The following is a 26,615-nucleotide window of genomic DNA, read 5'->3' as shown; positions in this document are numbered from 1 at the left end:
TTCACATAATCACTGTATAGAACAGTTTTTTCTTTATAAAAAAGTAGTTTTAATTTTGCTGGGAAGATGGGTGGTTGGATGCATTTCCAAAAATTACTCTGATGTAAAAATAAAAGTCATTAATAAATTATTTTAAAGGGGGTTAATATAATACTACTTTCAAAATTAGATTGGCATATTTATCCAATTAGTTTAAAACATAGGGAGGAATAATTACAGAAATTTTTAACTACACTCTATGCACCTGTGTTAGGTCTCTTCTCCCAGAAATTACTAAAAAAAAAAAGCTTTTCCCATCCTCTTATAACAACCATCATTTAACAAACATACTTAACTAACATTTATTAAGTTCCTACTGTGTAAAAAGCACTTTGCTAGGAGCCAAGAGAAAACAAAATAAAGAATTGTTGACCAAAAAAGAGGTAGGCTACATGTACAAATGATTGTGATAAGATAGAGAATAAAATGTAGAAACAAAGAGAACGTTCTAGAATCATGTACTAAGAACATTTAAGGAAGAAGATGGCTCGGTTTCATTTGGGTCTGGAAGCGTATAAGAATCAAAGAAAGCTTCTTGAATTCATTTTTGAATCCTTGGGTCACTCAACTTCTAATGAGTGACCCACAATCATTTCTAGCTTACTCCAAACCTCAAGGCTGTTATTCACTTGCTATCTTCACATTATGCTACCCTAGGTGGACAACTCTTTCTCTGGGAAAAAAAAATCAAATCACTACCATTCCTGGAAAGGCATAGTGAATTATTTTATAATTCCATTCTCATCAGTGCTGATTTCCTGACCAAAACTCACATCTCTGACCATGCACATATATATGTTCTCTTCCTTTTAGAATGTAAATTCCCTGAAGGCAGGGACTCTCCATCTTTGGCTAGTTTATGTCTCTTGGGCTAAGAAAAATACGTGGAATATATATCCCTCACATCTATCACCTTCCCTCGATTTGCAAAGCCTAATTGAGACCATCATCACTTCTCAGCTGGACTATTGCAATACTCATAATTAGTCTCTTTCCATTTAACCTCTGCCTTCTTCAATTTAACCTTCACATCAATCCAAATCGATATCCTAAAGCAATGATCTTACCATTTTTCTCCTTTAATTAAGATTTTCTATCTCTCTGAAAATTTACTCTGAGATAATTTACATTTTTAAAGGCCTATTTGCTTTTCCTTTTCTATGATATGCCATCTCTTGTATCCATGTCCTTATATAGGCTGTCACCATACCTTATGAAGCATCCTTTGGGGACCCAAAAAGAAAGATGCTATGGAAATTTCCACCATGACCATCAGCATCTTTTTCCAAATGCATATTCCTTTGGCCAACAAAAGGATGCTAGATATACACTGAGGAGATTGCATCACCTAGAATACTGTCTCTTGAATTATGCCTCTTGGAATCACTACCTACCTTCAAGGCTCAGTTCATGTCACTTCCCACGAGAAGCCCATCCTGATTCAGCTTTCCATGATTGCTTTTCATTTATAATGCATACATTTTATAATTGTCTGTATACAAGCAAAAGAATATAAATGTCTTAAGGACAGGAATTATGTTTTTTTTTTTAATTCCCAATGCCTAGCAGAGTGCCTGACACGTTTTGGGACCTTAATTTTATATTAAATTAAAATGAATGAAGGAGGTGAAATCTGAGCTGGGTGGATATGATTTTCCAGTAAACAAAATGTAATTTAAAAGGAACAAAGGAGAATTATATCAGGAGAAGGAAAGGAAAAGAAAGAAAATATTAAGATTATGAAGAGACAGACAGAGACAGAAATCAATAGAGAGAAATAAGGTGAAAGACAAAGAAAGAGAATACAGAAAGCAAGAGAGGGAGAGGGAGAGAGACAGAGACAAAGAGACAGAGAGATAGAGAGACAGAGACAGAAGTGGGGGTGAGGAAGAGAGGGAGAGAGGGAAAATAGTTTGAAAATTATAGGTCAATGAGTATAAATTTGAGTCATGAGAAAATCCTAGAGCAGATTAAAAGGATTATCTATGTTGCCAAACAAATCAAATAGGAAGCAGTGTAAACAAAAAGAGCCAGAATTATTGATTCCTTGATTCTCTGATTGTGACTCATCTGGTATGATTGGACCATAGATTTTTGAAAACAAATGATAGGAAATTGCCTGGAAAGATTAACTTGGAACAAGACTGGGCAGTACTTTAAATATTTTATAATAACAGATGGGAAGATATAGGATTTAGGGAGGAAAGATAATGAACTATTTCATATATTTTGTGTTTAAGATATCTGAAGGACATAAAGTTTGTTCATTGGGTGAACTTCTTTTATTCATATCAGCAATTTCTTGACAACTTAATGTCTTAGAATTACCTGAGATACTAAAAAGTTAAAGTATCGTATAAATTTAACTTGTTTACTAATTTATTGTCATCTTTTTCAATAATTTACTCATAAACCAGTACCATCTACTAAACTCTCTCTTTCTCTTTCTCTCTCTCAATATTATATATATTATATAGATATTTATAGATATAAATATACAAATAAATTTATAATTTTCTTATTTAGTTTTTTCCACTGTGTCCAATTCTTCATGATTCCATCAGGGGTTTTCTTGGCAAAGTGATCTGGAGTGATCTGCCATTTCCTTTACCAACTCATTTTACAATTGAAGAAACTGAAGCAATTATTGTTTAAAGTGTCTAATATGAGAATTCTATATTAATATTGTGGTCACAAATCTAAAGATATTATAACTTAAGTCAAAATGACTTTTAGCAGCTTTATTTACAAAGAGGTGGAAAGAGTGAAAGTGGGAAAATGTAAGAAGTTAGAGAATTATCTATCCTATCACCCTAAACATTGCTTCAATGTGAGGCTCAGCCCCAGCAGGGCTTCATGACATCCTTTGATCCCACGTGGAATTTCCACTATTCCTCAGCCAGAAGTCCTGTGGTGTCTTCAGCAAAGGTTCAACCAATTCAGCCTCCTCCAGGAAAGAAAGGGCTCTCTGGAACCAATCTCTCCAGAAACCCAGAAAGGAAGGCAAACTACTCACACAACTCATTGATGCAGAGTCTCACAAAGCGAAGTCCAAAGGCAAAGTCCCAAGGAGAAGATCCAAATCAAAGGTTCAAGCCAAGGATTCAAGCTGAAGATCCCCTGGATAGGAAGTTCAGGACTTTTTATAGTCCTTTATCCACATCACTTTCTGTCCCTTCCTCCATTTTATGGAAACCAATTGCAGTCTTTCAATTTACTTAGTACTACCCAAGGGATGGTCAGTGGCCTCTGAATTTGTCACCCACTCTGGTGACTTGTGAACTCTCCTTCTTAGTGTTAAGTAGGGGTGTTTAAGTTTCTGATTGATTAATTTAAAATTTTCTGATTGATAGACAAAGTTTGATTCACTCTTCATAACACCTAGGAAGTGTTTGTGGTTTAATTTGAATTCAGGTTTTCCTGTCTCTAGGCTTTGGTCTCTAAACACTTTGCCACCCAGTGCCCCACATGCATAATACATATATAAGTATATGTATTATAATACATGTGTATTATGTTGAAACATATATAAGTATAAACACAAAGATTTTAAAGTCAATTATATAAAACTATGTATACAGATATAAAACCTATAATATAGAATTATGTGTACATATATTAAATGTGAATATATGTATATAGATAGACAGATGGATGATGGATAAAGACATAAACAGGCAGATGATTGATAGCTACAGACAGACAGACAGACAGACAGACAGACAGACAGATAGATAGATAGATAGATAGATAGATAGATAGATAGATAGATAGATAGATAGATAGACAGACAGACAGACAGACAGACAGATAGATAGATAGATAGATAGATAGATAGATAGATAGATAGATAGATAGATAGATGGATGGATGAATAGATAGATAGGTGGATGGATGGATAGATAGATAGATAGATAGATAGATAGATAGATAGACAGACAGACTTGTACTGGAAAGCTTATTGGCTTCATAGATTTGCTGATATCATCAATTAAGAGACTTTATAGAAACACTGTGAAGTCTAGCTTCTAGAGAAAAGTAGTTGAAATGTGAAGGGTTTTTCCTCTACTTTGGCTGAGGTTTCAAACTGGTTAATCCACCATAGACAATCCATAGTCTTCTAAACCACTTGAGGCAAATTGGCAACAGAAAATACATTAGTGACGCTTAGAGGGATCCAAAGCTGATATGACGCTCTCCCGGAATAGTGTGCTATAAATTTGAAGTGAAAAGTACTGAATTAAACAGACTTTCAGACTGGGACAGTCTGTGGCTCAATAACCATGAAATCCAGTTGGCCTAATTTCATCAGGGGGCGTTTCCATGGGCCAGATGTGGCAAGATCTGGGGTTATATATCTAGGATATATGATTTTACCTAATCAATTATGAAATCAAAATTCCTCATTATAGAAAAAGATGAGAATAGGATCATGTAAATTCCTGGCACTTATATAACACCATTTGCAAATAGTTGTCCTTTGCCATAACCATGTGGAGGAGGGAAGTGCAAATATAATTTCAATTAATAGAGGAGGAAATCTAGATTAGGAAAAATCAAAGTACCTGTAACTGGTACTGGAGGGAAGATTTGAATACATATCTCCTGATTCCAAGGGCTGAGCAATCTCTTTCTAGGTCTCTTATTGAAGCCCTTCAGGATTCCTACACTGACCACTTGGAGATGAGTGACAAAACACCCCTCACCTTCCTTGTCAGTTTTAGCACAATGACTTATTGGAACACTCAAACTTTTCATTTGGCATTTCATTTCCGGGAGACAACCCCTAAGGGTGTTGATAGGAGACGAAGGGGAGATAATTGTCTAATGAATGCAAGCCTGATCTTTGATTCATTTGGCTTTCTTCACCTTTGTTTATTTTTCAATTAATATGTACAAGCAGCAAAGGATCCATCCTTTTACACAGTGTTGATAGTGGTACACTTATACTAGCCTAATTCCTAAAATCATCTTAGCAGTTTCTTCCTAACATCTAAATATAACTACTGTTCTCTCTCAATATTGATGCCATTTGATCTTGTATATTTGTGAGAAGTCACAACTAAACAATCATTCTATGGAGTGTGCATTGTGAGGGAAAAGAAAAAAACATGAGCAAATATATGAAGCAGGGTTCTATTCACATTTTTGGGATGAATGCTAAATCTTGTTATATTTTGCAAGCTAATTAAATTATTGCATTATTGCAAATGATATGATGAAATCAAAGATCTAGACACAAATAATCAACAACCAAAAGTAATAACAAAACCACTCTGAACCTGGGTTGGCCTCAGTGGCATAAACAGGGAATATTCAATGATTTCCAGTTTTCCTCCAGCTCTGGATCTTGATTTAGAGATAAAAGGGACCTCAGCAGACATTTTAGTCCAACCTTCCCAAATCTGACAAATGAGAACACCAAGACCCACAAGGATCACGTGTCTTTTCCAATGGCAAAGGTGGAATTTTCCCCCACATCTTCTGATGCCATAACCAGATTCCTTTCCACTTTACCAAGCTGTCTGAATTTGGAGTTTAGATAAATAGGTCTTCAATAAACCTTTAGTTCTCAAGTTAGGTCCCATCAATGGGTAATTGTATATAACTAGGAATTTTTCAGGTAGGTGGTATAAAGATAGGATAGTGTATAAATAAAATTCTATGGCCACTTGCAAGAAGAAAGCATCTTTCCAAGGTATGTTCTAATACAACCACACTAAAAGTTCCATAGCTACACTATCTGTGAAATGGACTGATTCAGTTCAGTCATTTTCCAGTCATGTCGAATGCTTCACGACTCCATTTAGGGTCTCCTTGGCACAGATAATGGAATCTTTTGCCATTTTCTTACAGATGGACTGGATCCAGAGTCTATAAAATATTTTAAATCGATTTCACTAGAAGCTTATATAAAAGTACAAACATTGGATATGATGTAAATTTCATACTTTAATACTTTAATAAAGGGAGATCTTGTTATCAATTAAGTATATAAGTTCTTATGCTATTTTGATCACCAAAGGTGGGAACTTTGTTGAGAACAGGGTTCAACAGGGTAAACTGTGAAAATTGTTCCTTCTCAAATTTTAATATCAACTTCATTAAGACACAAATAATGTTGTTCAGTTATGCCTAATTCCTTATGACTCCATGTGGTAGAAAAAGTATTAGAGTGGTTTGCTATTTCCTTCTCTAACTCATTTTACAGATGAGGAAACTGAGGCAGATAGAGTAAGTGGCTTGCCCAGGAACACACAAGAAGTATCTGAGTCCAGATTTAAATTTGGGAAGACAAGTCTTTATGACTCCAGATCCACACAGTACTACACTACCTAGATCACCCTTCTAATCTTAATCAATAAGTATCTTTTAGATATCAGGGCTTAATATTGTACTTTTCCTGTCTATTTACTATAGAGATAAATGGGGTGATGTGGATAACCTTTTAATCTTTTGGGCATGTGACCCTCCTCAGGGAATCAAAGTATATATTCCCAGCAGATTCATGGGAAGTTCCTAGTCAGTCCATCAGATCAGAGGGTTCCCCAATGATCTCCCTTATATGTTATACTCATTTGCTTTCCTCTCTTATCTCCCCAGTAAACTGTAAGGATAAAGACAGTTTTATGTCATCTTTGCCAGGCACTGAAGAAGACACAAAATGCTCCATGGTAGTTGCTTAGTAACTAATTGTTAATTGATGTAATCTATTCAATCAGGAAATATCAATCAGTTTAGGAACTTAACGTGAAGCATGTCTGTGGCATAATATGGGATCTTTTATTCATTAATTTGATTTATTCCTGTTCTCATGGAGCCCTAGACCAATTGAACTTGCAATCAGCTCACAGAATCTGACTGAATATTGGCTCCTTCCTTGAGCCATTAATCCTCAAAATTTGGTACCTGATTTTGATCCTATCTACCCAGGTCATCAGTGGAAGCAGCTTTAGTATAATGGGGAAAAGACCTAATTTTGGATTGGGGAAAAAAACAGATGCTAGAATTTACATGTTATATGATCCTAGATAAGCCAAAAAAGAAAGAAAACATTTGTCCTGCTTATTTTACAAGATCATTGTGAAAAACAAAAACAAAAACAAAAAACTCTTAAACTCCAAATAGGAGAGATCCCAAAAGTTTTAGTGCAATTTTGAGCTTAAGTAAAAGAAAAACAAATAAACAACTTTAGTATTAATTTTAAAAACTCTCAAAATTGCACTAAACCTTTTGAGACTCCTCAGATAAACATGATCTGTTACTCTGGAAGAAAAGAATTCCTTACTAGAAAATTCCTCTTTCGAGCCCAACTAGCCTTCTTTTTGTTCCTGGCCTTTTCTTTTACAAGATCCTATATTCATAATGATAATAACAATAGCTAATATTGACTAAATGCCTTAAGACCTTTAAAGTCCTCTACATATATTACCTCATTTGAGCTTCATTACACACTTCCAAATTTGGGTATTGAAGGTATTATTTTCTAGATAAGGTAACTGAGGTACACAGAGGTTGAGCCACTTACCTAGTATCAAACAGAGAGTTAATGGGTAGTGTTTGAACACTGACTTCCAGAAATCAAGTATGGCGGTGTATCTATTATACCAAATGGAGGTACATTCAGTTGGCTCTACTGAATTACACATCGGCAGATCTGATTCCTGCCTTCAATTAAAATCATCAAGGGTCACACTCCATTCACATCTCCTCTGCCTGATTCCATAGCAAAACTCAAATGCCATGAAAAAGCAAGATATCCCAATTAATCTCACAAATGATCAATGTGTCAATAAATCTATAAGAAAAGGATGTGACTCACTTTTATTTGATCAATGGAGTAATAACCATAACCAGAAACAATGAAGACAAAGTGGCCCAGTGGACTTTCAGAGCTAGCCCAATTATGTGACTGGACCTCACTGGACTTAAATAATTCTAATGACTGATTCAACACACTTCCAAGGAAGTTTTCCTATCATTGATTCCCCATTTCCCCATCATTAATTTCATCGACAGAATAGAATGTTCTCAAATTAGTAAAATATAAAGATCAAACAATGGTGTTGTTTTCCGAGTGATCCTATTGTTTTATTTTAAAATGATTAGTTTTCTTTTGATGGTATTGGAATGTTGTAGTCCTAGCTACTAAAAGGGGAGTAGAGAAAGCCAACTTGCTCCCCACCCCAAAATTAAAAAAAAATTTGTGAGGCTGTTCCCAGCCATTTGCTATTGTTGATATCTTGGAAAAATCATCCCTTGCTATTAAGAAGAAAAAGAAAAATATGCAATTTATAAATATTTTTGTCTTTCCAAAAGAGTTTGTAGATGGATGCCCTTCATGCTGATATTGACCAAGATGTAACCTGTCTAATTCAATAAACATTGATTAAAGGTCTACTGGTAGCATCCATTGTGCTAGGTTCTAGAGTTTTAAAAAAGAAAAATCCAGGAAGACCCCCTGACCTCAAGGAGTTTGCATTTCACTATGTAAAACAACATGTAAACTGATTTGTAAATTCATTTTTTTCAAATATTATTCCAGGTAAGGGATTGTGGGGAAAAAGGAGAGACTAATGACAAGTAAAGCACCTTGATGTAGGTGGTACCTGATCATATTTGGGAAAAAAAGCTAGAAGGGGCTGAGGAAGAGAACCTTTCAGTCTTGGAGGACCAGTCTATGCAAAAGCATGGAAAAATGGGACAGAAACAGCATGTAGATGAGCTTGTCAGGAACATAAGAGTGGGGGTAAGGGTATGGTGGGTGAGTGGAGGTATAATGAACAATCAGTCTTGAAAAATCAGTTGGTATCAGCCATTGAAAAGTTTTAAGATAAATATTGGAAATATTGGGTCCAGTCATGGGTGTCTTATTCTTGGAGTTTTGACAGCCTTTACCTCATCTAGAAAAAAGCAACCATGCTGACAAGAGGATCTCAAACCACACGGGAATAATCTAAAAGAATAAACCGTTAGGATAGTGCAGATATGTAGGGACAACCCAGTCATATAGCATAGTTTCTCTAACATAATATGTTTAAAAAAATACTTGTTGAATATTAATTCTGTTTGGTCCTAGGAAGATCTCTTACCACTAAATGAAATTTACAGGGAAAATGATTTATGTTTTATCTAAGGAAATTCTTCATAATGATTAAATACAAAAATGGAATGGGCTCCCTTTGAGATGGATATGAGGACTGGAGATATATAATAATTTTTATCATCACTGTATATAGAGATGCTGAGATTAGATCACTTGTTAGCAATGCTTTAGTAGGGAATTTATGATTCAAGAAAAGATTTGACCTGTAGATTTCATCAGGTTACATCATTTCTGTTTTGTTTTGGAGAGAATTTGATTTCCCAATCCTTTACTATCTTGAACCATAGGTTCATAAGATCTTGAACTGAGAAGAATTTAGAGACCATCTAATTGAAATACCTCATTTCATGTTTTTAATTTCTTTTGAAAAAAAAAAACAAATTCTATTTACTTCAGTTACCAAATTCTATCTCTGATGTTCATTATTAGTTCTCTTTCAAGAGATAAGTAGCAAACTTCATTATCAGTTCTCTGGAATTATCGTGGAGTATTATATTGATCAGAGTTCTTAAATCTTTCAATCAATTAGTCTCATTTTGTGGTTAAATAAACTGAGCTTCCAATAGGTTAAATGACTTTCCCATTTTCATATAGGTAATAATAGTTGAAGGCAATTGAACTTAAGTCATTTGATTGCAGAGTCAGTGCTATTTTGTCTTAAAAATCCTCTTGACATTAGCAACTTAAGCAAAATAGAGAAAATAAGAGGAGTTATCCATCATAAACCAAATATTTAACATTTCAGACAAATCTCACATTGATCTTTTCCTCACCTAAAATACTAATTTTTATTTATTTTCCTCTTCCCTGAGGCATAAAAATAAAATAAAATATGTTGTTCCTTCCCATGAGAATTTATATCCTCAGAAGGAAGATGAAATGTGAAAGCTGTGTATTCTCCATTAACTATTATTCATATACTATTTCCACCTGTCAAATGTTATTCAGGGAAGATCAAAATGTGAGCAGATTTTTCCCTTCTCAATTCAAAGCATTCTAATGAAGTTGCTACATACTCATACATCATTTCCATGAAAAACTGTTAGAATTGAATGTTTAGGGTTATAAGAGAATCTTTTTATTCTCTGTAAAATAAAGAGTGCAATAAAGGTCTTCTGGGGTCTGAAAATTCAGAAGTGAGAATACTAGTGCTACCATAGCATTTTAAGTCTTAAAGCTAATGAGTTCCAAATTCAGTCTTGCTTAGCAATGGCCTCTACAGACTGGGAAGACAAACCTAATGGGATCTGAAATTAATTTCATGGGTTTATTAGAAAGTAAGGGGCTTTGTTATTTATATTTTTTCTATAGCAGTATGCCCACAGTTGAATCAACATATTTCAAGGGGGAAATGATAGATATCAAAGACATGCTCTGCTAAGACCCATTTCTGATGCCTCATGATATGGGGAATTCCAGGAGTTCTTGAAATTTGTAGTGGCAAACTGATGTAATTTCCTAGTCCTCCAAAGATGGAAAGACTTCAAGAAGTTGTATATGGTGCATGGTCATCAGAGGAAGGGCTAATGAGGCTCATGCCCACATGTCTTGGCATAGCCTAGACCATCTGTGAATTCTTGGAAAATCTATGACTTCAAGTATGGGCCACTTCAAATAGTATAATGCAAATTGTCATCCAAGGACTGGACTAAATTCAGAGATATTATCATCACCACTTTGACTATCAGACGATGACATGTTTTTGGGCACAGCAATTCATGAAGACTGTCTCTGCCAAAGTCCAGAGTCAGTGGAGATTCTATTTCAACAGTGATGACTCCATGAAGCATGGAGAGCTTGAATTAAGAATTCACATGAAGTCATTTCCAGTGAATGAATGCTGGATAATTCCAATGAATGATAGCTGGTAAAAACTATGAAGGATGCCATTTTCCCTTCCCTTTCCATCTCTGATCATGTCAGAGAAAACTAAGGGACATGTCCCAGGGTCTCATTCCAGAGACATATTTAGCCATAAGGCTTTGAACTTCTCCTATCCTGTTCCCAGGATAGGTTCACCATAAAGGTCAGATGGGCAGTGGGCACACTCAGTTTAATACTTGGCATAAACTCACACAGAATCATGATTGGGAAAGTCAGACTGAAAATACAGATTAATAGTGAATTCTTGTTCTACTCAATTCTGCATTGTAGATGGAAACAAGCATCCCATTGATTGCTTGGCAGGAGATCATGGGAGAGGGCAGAGATAGAAACCTAAGGTTAAAAAGCAAGAGCTAGATGCTGGGATTGTTCTCATGAAATATCTCCAAGACAAAGGTAAAAGGATTTTTTTTTGTTCCTCCAGAAAGACTGAATGATTTTTTCAGAATAAAGACTATGCTTCAAGATGTGTCCTAAGCCCCTAACCCTCTACATTACAATACAAAGAAGGGTATAGTTATGGAAATCTCATTCTTTATTCCAATTCCCACAATTCCAGTGTCCTAATATTAACTTCCTTCCTTGTACTCTCCCATTGTAATGGCAGAGGCAGCACCATCTTTAATTTTTAAAAAAAATGAAAATTAAAATTGAGGAGAGAAACAATTCCCTTTCAGAAGATCAGAGGGGGATAACCCAGAGTGTATGCAATTCAAACAAGCTTTTAAGATATTAGCACCAATGCCTAGTCCAAAGTAGATGCTCAACAAATATTTGCATTTGAATCTATTGTAGGAATTACAAAAACAGCAAATCTATATCTAGCTCCCTGTTTATGCATAGAAGTTCCAATTATTCCATATCTATTTCTGATACTTGACATCCTCTTATCATTGTAGACATATTCAATACTCAAGAGGTGATTTTTCTTCCTCTGGCACTTTTCCTGGCATTAATATGTACTGTCCCTCAGTGCCAATGGATTCACTGATGTCTGGACTGCATCATTTTATGTTTCAAGTTCACAATTAAGCTCACCTCCAGATAAAAGCCATGGATTTTGCAGACTTTTTCTTTTTCTTTTAAATTAACAAATATGACAAGTAAAAGGGTATGGTGGTTAGAAAACTAGTGTTAGAGCCAGGAAGTCATAGATTCAATATCCATTCAATATCCAATTCTGATTCATAGAGGATACATGGATCTGGGTGAGTCAGTTAACCTCAGATTGCTCTAGATAGTTCTCTAAGACCCTTAAGGTAAAGATAATGTGCTGACTTGCAGGAATGGAGTTGGGGGGGTATAAAGAGAGAGAGGAGAGAGTGGGAGAAGAGCAGACAGAGAGATGGGGCAGGGGGTACTAGTTATATCCATTTAAAGGTGGTTTCACTGAAAAAGATCTTAAAGAATTCCTTAAACATAAAAATAGTTTCTTCTTCACTAATCCTTAATTATTCATCAAACTTTGATGTTATTCCCAAATTTTAATAAAAAATATTTCTTTCCATACATTCAGAAATCCACAATCTAATGATCTTTCATCAATGGTATAGATAGCAATCTATTCAATTTTTCTAATCCTGTCTGAATCTTTATCATTTCCCCTCAAACAATTGCCCACAGAGAAATTATCCAATACTCTGTAAGGCTTCTCCTCTATATCAGTCCAGTTTTGTATACTTCAGAATCTTATCAGTAAATAGAAAGCAAACAAGAACAGGTCTAAGCTTCAGAAGCAACTGGGTCTAAAACTTCCAACTGAACCAAGAAGAGCATGCCACTCCAGACTGGGCTGAACAAGCTCCTCTCTCCTCCAACACCCAGAAGCAAGTCCCACCTGGCAGAAAGGAAGTGCTAGTCACAATACCCAACTGCCACTCCCAGTTGGGCCCTTCCCCCACAAACTGTCGGTTTTGTTTCCTTTCCACAATTACAATTGTGGAATTATATACAAATAGTTGCATATTTTAATATATATTTTATTTATTATATTATATTATTTTTTTAATTTTTATTTATTATTATTTATTATATTATATTATGTTTATTATATTATATTAAATATATATTAATACTATTATATACATACAATAATTTTTATATATACAAATAAAAAAATACAAATAATCACATTATTTCCCTCCCTCCCTTCCCCCCACCCCTCCTGTAGCTGACGCACAATTTCATTGAGCATTACAAGTGTCCTTGATCAGAACCCATTTCCAAGTTGTTGGTGTTTGCATTATGATGAAGAAACTATATTTCTAATAGAAAAGAATCATTTTCTTCCCACTAGATACTTCCATAGCAGGATTAGATATCTGCTGCCTGCAGGTCAAATGAATCCTTACAATGGGTATCACCATTAAATTTTTTTTGCAAGGCATTATATATATATATATATATATATATATATATATATGCATGTTTTTATATGTATATGTGTGTGCAACATGCTGTAATATATATTCATAATATTTGCTGGAGGGAAGACATTTGGGAATGGTTCCAGTCTGATTTTTTTTATGTAAATACTTCCAATATAGGCTGCCAATTCTTCGGTATCTAATAAACTTCAAGAAGCACCAAAAAGAAAGGGTCTTGTCTTTAGTCATATAGCCAATATGTGATTTAGGTAAAGTCAAAAGGAACTATATCAGCATAAATCACTAAATTGTGCATACTTTTTGATTGGATGACACTACTACTAGCTTTACACACAAAGGACAAAGACAGAGGGAAAGAACTTCTATATATAATATTTATATCATTTCTCTTTCTATTTCATTCTCTCATTCTCTCGCATTCTCTTTTTTCCTTCTTTCTCTCTCTATTTCATTCTCTCATTCTCTCCTTCTCTCTCTATTTCATTCTCTCATTCTCTATTTCACTCTCTCATTCTCTCCTTCTTTCCTTTACTCTCTCTCTGCCTCTCTCTCTCTGTCTGTCTGTCTGTTTGCCTTTCCTTCTCTCTGTCTCTGTCTCTCCTTTTCTCCCTCACTTGCTCTCTCTCTCTCTCTTGCTCACTTGCCCTCACTCTCTCATTCTCTTTTCTGGTTGCAAACAATTGAAAAAAAAAAGGAGGACTCCTCAGTTGGGAAAACAATTAAACTAATTTTGCAATATGAATGAATGGAATCTCTGTGCAACATAAGTAACCACCAAAGATAGGTTCAGAGAAATATGAAAAGATTTGTGTGAACTGAAGCAGACTAAAATGAGTAGAATTGGCTATATATATAGTGAATGTAAAGGAAACAACTTTGAAAGTCTGAAGAACTTGGATAAATGCAATGGCCAGTTGCAGACCAATAATGAAGCATGCTCCCCACATCCTGGCAGAAAAAAAATGAGGATTGCAAAATGCAAACATGGTATATCTGACTTCAGGAATGACATGCATGTGGTTTGATAAACAGGGCTTACTTGACAGAAGGAAGAGTTTGGGGTTTGTAAATTAGAGGAGGGTTTCTGGGGTGGGAGGGAGAGAATGATTGGGATGTAGCATTTCTTTTTTAAAAACAGAAGAAAAGATAAGGGCATCCATGAGACAGGGAAGGTGAATGAACACAAATAAGCATGACAGCTTCAAAACAAGCATGTTGAATTTATTAAATGGTTGGTTAAAAAGAGGCAAACTGTTTGTAGTAGAGATTTGAAGCTCATACACAATCCCCCACTCTTTCCCTGATTGCTCCTTTTATTCTTTGTTCACAAAAATGCTCACATTATTTCCAGTTCATTAAGTGGAGTTGCAAAAAAAGTCAAAAGTAAGATTTGAACCCAATTCATCTCAATCCAAAATTAGACTGTGTTCTATTCACTATCAAACTGCCACTATTAACTCCCCCTACCATCTATTACTACTGCCACCACTATTTGTGTCATGCTCTAAGTTTTCAAATGACCTTTCTTATTCTGGGAAGAAAATAGTGCCAATATTATTATCCCCATTTTGTATCAAAGAAATAAAGTTGGAGCAGCTAAGTGGCTCAATGAGGAGAGATGGGAGGTCCTGGGTTCAAATCTGCCTTCAAATACTTCTTAGCTGTGTGACCCTAGGCAAGTCACTTAACTCCAATTGCCTAGACTTTATGTCTCTTCTGCCATATTATTCTTATGACTTATTCCAATACAGAAGGTAAGGATTAAAAAAAATAATTATAAGTAAAGTCACTTGCCCAGTAGTATAGAGTTTTAAGATCACATTAGGACCAGAAGCTCAGACCTAGATCATTTCCTATTCAGGATAAAGTCCTAAATTCTTGAAGCTAAATCATAGAATTTGTTATTCAGTCATTCCTCAGTCAGGTCTGACTCTGGGTGATCCCATCTGGGAATTTCTTGGCAGAAATACTAGAGTATTTGCCATTTCCTTCTCTAGGTCATTGTACAGATAAGGAAACTGAAGAAAACAGAGTTAAGTGACTTGCCCAGAGTCACACAACTAATAGGTGACTGAGGTCATATTTGAACTTAGGAAGATTAGTCTTCCTGATTTCAAGCCCAGCATTCTATCAACTATGCCAACTAGCCCCCTTACCCATGAACTAAAGAACAATTTCAGCTAGGAATTAAATGTTTCAAATTAGATGCTTTTCTATTGAATTGGTTTTAATTTCCCTTATTCCCTATTCCCTGCCCTCTCATCCTCCCTAATTATTGGCATTTTTATGATCATTAAAATAGCCTATATTGAGAAAAAGTTATTTTTTCTTCCCAAAATTCACTTATACATTATTTTGAATTCTGATATTTTTCATTTTAAAAATTATATATGTATGTATATATATAAATTCTAGAATAGATGAATCAGTAATAAATCAATGGATTCAATAACAACAGTGATAAAATACATAAATACATAATAGCAAAACAAAATTATGTGTGAGATCTATAAAGGAAGGGCATTTTTCTTCTCCTGCCTCTCTGTCTCTATCTATCTCTCTCCATTTATATGCATATATATATATATATTCTTGTTTGTTACATTAAAATACTCAGTTAACTCCCTGTCTCCCTACCCCTTTCTACTTTAGAGAAGACATCATTTGATCAAAAAGATATATGTATATATAAAACACTCTCATTTATTTCTATTTGTGGGGTCTTTTTCTAGAAGCAAACATTCACAAGTCATTCTTCAACAATATTTTGATTGCTATACATAATTTTCTCTTGATTCTGCTCATTTCATTCTTCCTAATTTCATGTAGATCATTCTATGTTTGTTTTTTCTAAAATTAACCTGTTGCTCATTTCTTATGGTTCAGTAGTAGACCATCAAAAATCATATGCTACAACTTATTTAGCCATTCCCCAATGGATGGACAACCCCTCAATTTCTACTTCTTTACCACCACAAAGAAAGCTGCTATTAAATAATAGTTTCTTTTTCTCTGATCACTAGAGAATAAACCTAAAGATGACTAATAATTTCTGAGTCACATAGAAGGATAAATAGATTAAAACCTAGAAGGGTGAAGAAAGGAGACAAGGGAGGGAAACTTAGAAGGGTGGGAGAAAAAATATGGGAAGGGTTGAAGGAGTAGGGATTGGGGAGGTAGAAGAATAAAATTTTTTCCGAGAAGGAAATGAATAAAAAGAGAGGCAAAGAAGGAAGGGTATTATTAACATGCAAGAGAAAATATATTAATGGGCTCATACAATAAGAGCTAGAATGGTATCATTTTTTTATGAAAAAACAGAAACTCAGTAATAACAAATAGCTTGTCCAATATCACAGAAAGAGTAAGTGATAAAGACAGGAAATAAACATGGATCCTCTGAATCCAAAGCCAGTGTTCTTTCTACACATCATTTGCCTCTGAAAAGTCATAGATTTGACAATATGGAGTATACGCTTTTGGGAACATATCTCCCTCTAACCTCTTCTTTTACAATCCTTATAATTGCCTTCAAGATATAACTCAGATCCCACCTCTTTCCTGAAGCTTTTCTTGATTCCATAAGTTGTTAGTACTCTTCTATCACACATCAACTTCTCCTTTGCCCCCAAGAGAATGTAAGTTACTTGATGCAGTTGAGGTTTTTTTTTTCTTTCTTTGTCTTTGTACAGAGTAGGCAGTTAATAAACGCTTGTTGAATTATTAATCAAATTGACATAGTAACACCACAGTTTAATGCTTGGATAATGCACCTGCTTTGGTAATATTGAAGCTCCTACTTTCCTACAAACCTTTGTGGACAATAATATATTTTTATCTAAAAAAAGTCCCATATTTTGTCATTTGGGCATTCTATCCTCTTCCCCTTGCTCATGAACAGAGAGTAAAATGGTGATTATAGGATCAGAAGAATCCATCAGCTTGAATATTGGCCTTTGTCTATTAGGTATAAGTTTCTCAAATGGGAATACTTTGTGTTACTAATATTAGATAATTGAGAAAAATTCCAAAAAATATCCATAGATTTCCTGGCTCTTTCCTCTCTTTCCTCTCTTTCCTCTCTCTCTCTCTCTCTCTCTCTCTCTCTCTCTCTCTCTCTCTCTCTCTCTCTCTCTCTCTCTCTCTCTCTCTCTCCTCTCTCTCTCTCTCTCTCTCTCTCTCTCTCTGAAATAGGTATAAACTAAAAAAGAAATCATAAAGATTAACATGAAAGCCATTAAGAATCATAAATATTTGTCATTGCCGGGCATTCAAAGAAGGAATAATGTTACTGAGAATGGTCAGCTCATGTATGTACATATGCCAGAAACCTATCTCCTAATGGGGAAAAATGATGGTTCAAAATACTTGCATTGATTTATAAATTGCTTCTTCTTTAGGAAGCCTCACCCTTCATAAAAATCAAAATAAAGGGATGGCAAAAGTTTCCCACGCTGGCTAGAGAGAATGACCTATCTAATTCAGCAGAAAATGTTAAGTGACTCCCCTTTGCCTCAGGTGAAAATGTGTTTTGAAGATTTGGATTTCAGAGATTGATGACCCAATTTAAAAGGCTAATATAGCCCAGGCAGAGAGGACAATGAAATAGAACTTCCAAAAAAAAAATAAATGTTATTCACATCTGGGCTTCATGATGCAAAATGTTCTCGCTTGCCCTGTTTAAAGGACCTCAAATACTTATGTTCACATTACCCACCAGGGAAAGCTTTCTGAAAAAAAGAAATCTCAGTATTTCTGCCAAGAAAAAGAGGCACTGCAGCCTTCAAATTCGAGAGAGTAGTGGCAGAAGTCAGAGCCTTCTTTGGGAAGGTAAACACAGGATCACTTGAAACAATGAACCTGAACATGAATCTGGTGAGAGTAGAGATGAAAGAAGGGGTCCCAGTTCCAGATGCTGTTTCCCTGGGGTCTAGCCTTCTTCCTTACCTTGCCACAGGTAGCAATATCCTCTTCCCTCTTCTGACCCTTCTACTAAATTTCTCTGGTAAATGTTGATGTCACTGTTATCAGGGTTCCCCAGCTAGACATAACTCTAAAGCCCCTTCTTAAGAACACATCAACTGGTATAACAGAAATCCATCAAGTGGAATGATCTCTGGATTGCCAAATCCCTAGGTTGTCATTTAATTTTTTAATTAAATTTAAATTTATATTTAAATTTTTTAAAAAATTAAAAAACTAAAACTGTGGGTGTAGTTTCACCCACAGAAGGTCCCAACTAGCATCATATCTTATATGCTGAGTAGCCTCCCCAACCCTATAGAGAATTAAATGGATTAGCCTTGGAGCTGGTTACAACAGCCTCAGGTTCCCAGGTCCTAGAAAACCTATAATTTGGCGACCACAAAGAAGTCTTCATAGTACATGCTGAAAAGATCATGAATTGGGGTCTACCAACTCTGCCAAATCTCCCAGGAACCATTTTTCTGGAATTTTATCAACATATGAACATCACAGTTGGGTGCGCAATTGTGTCATAATTGATGGCATAACATGCACTACAGAAATATCTAATCAGCTCTCTTTATAATTCAATATATCCTATGAAAATTGGGTTGATGTTACAATATTCTAATAAAAAAAGAAGGGGAGGTTGATAGGGAAAAAGAGGACTGGGCTGTTAGTAGACAATTGCACAGGACAAGAAAAATCAAGATACTCACATTCCCTGGGCTATTTTATTGTTACTATAATTTCTAGAATTTGTTCAATTACTTACCTTCTGTCTTAGACTTGATCCTGAGTATTGGTTACAAGGCAGAAGAGTCATAAGAGTTAAGCAATGGGAATTAAATGACTTGCCCCAGGTCACACATTTAGGAAATGTCTGAGGCCAGATTTGAACTCATAGTAGGGTTATTTTTCATCCAAACATCCAATTTCTGTCTGCTTATGAAAATCAGGAGATGCAAAAACACAGGTGAGCAAAAAGGTGGAAAATTAGACATTTTCTCTGATTCTCCTTACCTTTCAAACCTCTCCAAAATAGAAATTATGCATGAAAGATAATGCAGTTTCAACTATCTTTATAATATAGGACAGACAGAATAATTAAAGCAAATCAAGCCAAACTTCAAAATGCAAGAAATGATGTTTACTGTCCCTAAACTCACTCAGTTTACTTTCTCTACCTCCAAAATATAGAGAATGCACTAAGTGAGCCAAGGATCAGATTTGGAGGCTTAAAACAAAACCCAACCCTCATTGTAGGTCCACTCACTACTTTCCAATGATATAAAAAGTGTCCAGATTACAGAAGTTTTGTCTGGACACAATAATCATTCATTTGGTAGTCCTTTAGGAGAAGCTCATTGGGACTGCAAAAGACCACCAGCACTTCTGGCAGATAACTGTCTGTGCCACAAAAGATTTTTGAAGGAGAGCAGAAGATCTTAGAGAATGGAACAGAACAAGTTTGGGCTTGCAATAAAGCTTAATACCTCAGCTCATTCTCCTTTCCTCCCAGAGTCCGAGAGATCAGACTACAGAAACTAATCTTGGAACACCAGCTCTACAAAATTCTAAAGTGTTGGCACTGAGGAAAAGATGGAATAAAACAGGTTGTAATATTGGAGATGGTGAGGTGAGGGAATTCTGGATGTATAGTGTTTCACTAAGCCTGAGGAAAAGAACTCAGCATCCACTTGAGGTCAGTTTTATCTCCCCAAAAGTCACTTGGGACAGAGATATAGACTGGTGAAATGGGAACTGCCCAATATGGGACAAGGCTGAGATACTATGAGATAGATGCAACCCCAAAAGAAACTACTATCAGAAGGGAGAGAGTCAGAAAGTGAACAAAAAGAGAAAATTAAGAGAAAAGGAAAAACTCAAAGACTTGAATATATGCAGATAAATTAACAACAACAAAAAAAAAACAAACATTCACAACAGAAAGAAATATGGTTTCAATAACTGTGAAATAATGGAAAACAAATCAACAATGGAAGAGACAGAGGATGTAAGGAGAATGTAGAACCATAACATGCTGTTCTTGGGTACATCAAAAGAAAAATGAGAATCATGAGAGTAGAATGTATGGCCTCTACAACAAAAATAATGGACAGAATAGAAAAACATGAATCTGCAATAACCAATGTCACAAAAAAAGAAAAAAAAACCAGTAAAGACTGGATCCCAACTGAGGTGTACAAGGCCTTAAAGGGAAAGGTGCTCCAGGCATTCCACATAGTGCTGACCAGCATATGGGAAGAGGAAGACATGCCCCAAGAACTCAGAGATGCCTCCATCGTAGCCCTATACAAGAACAAAGGCTCACGAGCAGCCTGTGACAACTACAGAGGCATCTCACTACTCTCCACTGCTGGAAAGATCCTCTCCCATGTTATACTCAACAGACTCCTGTCATCTGTTTCAGAGCAGAACCTGCCTGAATCACAATGTGGCTTCCAACCAGATCGCAGCACCATCGACATGGCCTTCATGGTGAGGCAAATGCAGGAAAAATGCCTTGAGCAGAACCTGAGTCTCTACATTGTCTTCATAGACCTGACAAAGGCGTTCGACACAGTGAACAGGGACGCATTGTGGGTGATCCTCAGCAAGCTCGATTGCCCAGCAAAATTCGTCAAACTGATCCAGCTCTTTCATGTCGACATGACAGGGGAAGTCCTATCTGGTGGAGAGACTTCCAATCACTTCAATGTCTCCAATGGCATGAAACAAGGCTGTGTCCTCGCTCCGGTACTATTCAACCAATTTTTCACCCAAGTATTACGACATGCTGTGATGGATCTAGACCTGGGTGTCTACATCAAATACCGACTGGATGGCTCACTATTCGACTGCAAAAGCAAAGACAACAGAGAGACTCATCCTGGAAGCTCTCTTCGCAGATGACTGTGCTCTCATGGCCCACCAAGAAAATCATCTCCAAACCATTGTGTACAGGTTCTCCACCGCAACAAAATTGTTTGGCCTGACTATCAGCCTCAGCAAAACAGAGGTGCTGTTCCAACCTGCACCAGGGAGGCCAACGAACCAGCCGTGCATTACAATCGACGGCACGCAGCTTTCTAATGTCAACACCTTCAAGTACCTGGGCAGCACCATCGCCAACGACGGGTCCCTAGACCATGAGATCAATGCCAGGATCCAAAAGGCCAGCCAGGCACTCGGGCAGCTGCGCTGCAAAGTCCTCCAACACAGCGGTGTAAGCACTGCGACGAAGCTCAAAGTGTACAAAGCAGTGGTCCTCAGCTCGCTCCTGTACGGTTGTGAGACATGGACACTGTACCAGAAGCACATGAAGCAGCTGGAGCAATTCCACCAACGCTCCCTCCGGTCAATCATGAGGATCCGATGGCAGGACCGAATCACCAACCAGGAAGTCCTCGACAGAGCCAACTCCACCAGCATCGAAGTCCTGGTCCTCAGAACCCAGCTACGATGGTCTGGACACGTCATCCGCATGGACCCACCGCGAATACCAAGACAGGCATTCTATGGGGAACTGTCAGCTGGACTCGGGAAACAAGGCCGACCAAAGAAAAGATTCAAGGATCAGCTAAAGTCCAACTTGAAGTGGGCTGGCATCACACCAAAGCCACTAGAACTCGCTGCCTCTGACAGAAGCAGCTGACGAGCCCACATTCACCAGGCCGCCACCCCCTTTGAAGATGAGCGACGTCGACGTCTTGCCGCTTTGCGTGAACGCCGACACCAGGCCACAGCCGCACCTCCCGTAACAACTGGCGTCCCAGGCCCCATGTGCCACAAACTGTGCGCCTCAGCCTTTGGACTCCAAAGCCACATGAGGGTACACCGTAGATGAAACTGCACAAAGACAATTGTCATTCTCGGTCACCGAGAGACTACCACTACTATATAATAGAAAGAAAATATGACAGCAGACAAATCAGGAAGAGACTTCTTTCCAAATGTACACAAGGAGATAGAAGTGAAGTCAAGTCAAGAGACTGGGGGCATTATGGACAGAACCTGGGAATAATCTGCTTATAGATGAATCAATGTGTTCTGGGTTTTTTGTTATTTTCTTACTATATAAAAAAATGTGAGGGAATATGAAAAAGGTAGAGAGGGTGCGACAAGAAAATACAAAGTATGGTCAAATTGACTAGCAATGAAACAATAATACTTATGGTCTCAGTAAGAAAAGAGTCTGAAGGGGAATTAGTGAGGAGGTGGGAGGAAGGAAGGGCTAAAAAGGAAGGGAAAGGAAGTAGGTTTTACTTTTGAAGTGGGAGGGATCCACTCTAATGAATGCTCCTATGGATGAAGAAAAATAATGTGAGAAAGGAGATAGAGACTTAAGACTAGGTATGGTTTAGAAGCATTTGAAGATTGCAAAATTTAGACATCCCATGTTGAGAAAAGGGAATTTGAATCTCTGAAGTAACTGGTACCTGAGGGAATAGGGGAGCACAAACTCAGGGAGAAGTTTTATATCTAATGAGGAAAGAAAGGCAAGCCAGGGAGAGTATAGATCAATGGTAGGCTATATTATCAGGGACTTGGTGGAAAGGGATATAATCATGGAGCAGTACGTCATTCTGGAAGGTGGGCACAATGGAAAAGTGGAATTGACAAGGCAAGTTCTATAAAGTAGTAGCAGAAAAAGGACAGTTTAGAATGGATGCCTTGGAAGCTTTGATTACATGAGGAATACAGAAAATGACCAGATAATTATAGTATAATGAATCAGAGAATGAGGCTCTACATTAGAGGATGGATAAAAAAGAAAACGAGATAAACCCTTTCTCAAGAGGCACAAAAATGAAATAAAAAAAAATAAAAGAGCTTAGTTGAAAGGATGAGAATGAGAGGATGAGAAAGAGGAATGAGAAATTTACTTGACTGAAAGGAAAGAGCATTTGAGGGGAATTATCTAACCAGATAAAAGCAGAAGAAAAAAGAAATTAATTAAAAAAAATCCAAAGGGAAAGTGATAAGTAAATGAAAAGATCAGAAATAAGTGAACAAAAGTTAATGGGAATAAGGCCACCTTAAAAGAAGATTAAAATAAAGTAACTGAAGGACCATAATATTTTTTAATCAGAAGAGGAGGGGGTGAATCATATCTAGAAAAAAAATTAATAATGAGTACTGAATGAGAGTTCTCAAACTTGAGGCTGTCCAAAGAAAATTCCCAGGGCTAAAAAACAATTTTTTTTTTTCATAGAATAGCCAACAGGTCAATGTCCTTAAATTGAAAAGTATATATCAGAGAGTAAGACTTAAGACTGATAGATGAGTGATGGGATTTGGCCTATGTTTAAGGAAAAGAATTTTAGTAGCTGAATGAAGAATGGATTGGAGTGGGTAAAGACTCAAAGCAGGCTACTGTACTAATCAAGGCATGGCATGACTAGAGCCTGCACCAGAGTGATGAGAGGGTCACCAAGAGATGATACAAAAGTAAAATCAACTGTTTTGGTGACCATTTGTATAAAGGAGTAAGAGAGTGAAAATTCCAGGATGACTCCCAAGTTAGCCTTATGCCATAGGCAAGGTCTAGCCTCACTTGAGACTCCAGGGGTTCCTGACAGTTGGCAAACCATCAGAAAAGAAAATAACAACTGGAAGGCAGCTGTATCTTTATGGCCATGTGAATGCTTTGTATCTGATAGCTGCTCCACCATCCCCAGACTTGGTGTTTATTTTTATACCCATTTTCTTGGCACACAGATACATTACCCAACACACATGCTCAAAGAAAAATAATTGGAAAAGTGATACATTAACTTTTAACAAATCACTTGATTAGCATTCTATATTTTTTATTGTGATTATAGACAGTATACAAGACAAATGATTTCCTCACAGGTGGCTTAATTTTCTCATTAGCCTGTGAGGAGTTTTGAGTTTACAAACAATCAAGGAAAATTACTTATTGCTTTTAATAAAAGGGAATAATCAATCAAGAATTTTTAAAAGACAATTCAACAATCATATCATTGAGGTTAAGGGGTGCTGGGAACAGAATTCAAATTTATTATTAGACTGGTCATTTTTCAGGATTTACTAGGGAGTTTCCCACTGGCGAGCTACTGGTTTGTGAAGTCGAGTCACTGAGGCATATTGAAGCTTGGTGTACCTGTATGTTTTATATGGGCCTTTATGAATGATTTGTGTGCTGACTTCATGAGAATACATTTCTGTGAGTAGGAAAGTTCTGGACTTGACTTGGCTTGTAGCTACGGTTTCACTGGGGATTATGTACCTGAATAAAAGTTAACCCATGATCATCTTTTGGGGTTGGATTTGAGGGTCTGATCTTTTGGGGAATTAGGGTACAGGTATTTTGCTCTTGCATTATTCCTTCTGGGGGAATGATAGTCATGTCAATTCTATAGGTAAGGGTCATTGATGAGAGAGAGGTCATGTAGGGGGGACTGAGTGGGCAATCACTTCTTGCCAAGGGCCACTCTGTGGCCTCCTTAGCTACCATGTGAGACTCTATCAAGGCATCATGGCCTGATGGCTCCCAGCAGCCTTAGGACTGAACCAGTGTCATTGCCCTCTATAGTACAGAAAAGGTAGGGAAAGATAATGAATTGTCTTTTGTGCATATTGAATTTAAGATATTGGTCATCTAATTTGAGGTGTCTAAAAGCAACTTGGAGGTGTCAAATGAGAACTCAGGAAAGAGATTGGGGCAGATCAGAAAGATTTGATAATCCTTGGCACAGAGATGGTAAATAAATCCATGGAAGCTAATGAGAGATCAACACATGAAGTAGTATAGAAGAGAGAAGAGAAAATGGCCCAGGACAGAACCCTGAGGGATGCCTAGTGTTAAAAAGCATCACTTGAGGAGGATCCAGCAAAGGAGAAGAAAAATCAGAGAAGGAGGGGTCGAATAGGTAAGAGAAGACCCAGGAAGGAGGAAGGTCCCCAAAACCTGGAGACAAAAGAACATCAAGGAGGAAAGAGGATAGAGAAAAGGCATTGAATTTGGCAAGTAAGAGACCATTAGTCATTTTGGAGAGAACAGTTTCAGTGGAATGATAAATCTGGAAAGCAGATTATAAAGGGTTAAGAAGAGAGTAAGAGGTGGAAGTTCCTGTTATAGATGACCTTGTTAAAGAATTTACTAGAAAAGGGAAGAGTTTACTAAAAAAGAGTTTATTTTAAAAAAAGAAGAAAAATAGGATGACATTTTAGCAGGGCTGGAAGGATCAAATGAGATTTTTTTTTCTTTTTTGGGGGGTGGGGGTTGTATAGGAGAGATAAGTATGTTTATAGGTAGTAGGAAATGAGTCAGTTGAGGGACATATGAAAAATAAGTGAAAAAAGTAAAAACATTTTTTCCTCTGTTGACCAAGGAAAATATAAGTGATATTAGTGATTTCTGAATTTCTTTCCCCTAAGGGAAAGCCCTAATGAACCTTACCTTAGTTGTGGCTTAGCTGACTCAAAGCTCCTGACTTCCATTTGAATATTCTGTTTTTTGTTTTGTTTGTTTTTTTTGTTTTTAAAACCCTTACCTTCTGTCTTGGAATCAATACTGTGTATTGGTTCCAAGGCAGAAGAGTGGTAAGGGCTAGGCAATGAGGGTCAAGTGACTTGCCCAGGCTCACACAGCTGGGAAGTGTCTGAGGCCAGATTTGAACCTAGGACCTCCCATCTCTAGGGCTGGCTCTCAATCCACTGAGCTACCCAGCTGCCCCCTTCTGTTTTTAACATATTAATTTCATGTGAAGTTTCTCAATAGAAGCAAAACTACATAATGTCTCTATCTTTCTTCTAAAGATACTGATTTTTGCCTTCAGACAAAATAATATTCATAGCTTCATCTCCAAGTGTAAATGAATGTTAATGCTGCAGTATTATTCTTTTTAAAAGTCATAAAAATATCACAAGTTTTCCAAAGCAACTGGAGAGCAAGAAAAAAAAAATTGTCTTAAGTGCTTTATTTTTAATCAAACACCACTAACATACTCAGGGTGAGAATTCTCTGGAGTCTAAATCACAATAAATATAAAACACTGAGCACTAGGAAAAAATAATTAACTATCTCATCTTATAATGTAAACAAAGTGCTTAGAAAGTTTTATGAAAGAATGGCAGTCTTCCCTCTTTAAATCCATAACCAGATGCTGGATTATCATGCTTTGTTTTCACCACAATGGTGAAGGAGAGGAAGGGATTAATTGCAATTCTGATGAATGGAAAGTCTGACAAAATAATAGTTT

The sequence above is a fragment of the Monodelphis domestica genome, chromosome 6 (genome assembly GCF_027887165.1).
Source record: "Monodelphis domestica isolate mMonDom1 chromosome 6, mMonDom1.pri, whole genome shotgun sequence".
In the NCBI taxonomy this organism is placed as follows: Eukaryota; Metazoa; Chordata; class Mammalia; order Didelphimorphia; family Didelphidae; genus Monodelphis; species Monodelphis domestica.
Note: the sequence above shows the minus strand (reverse complement) of the source record.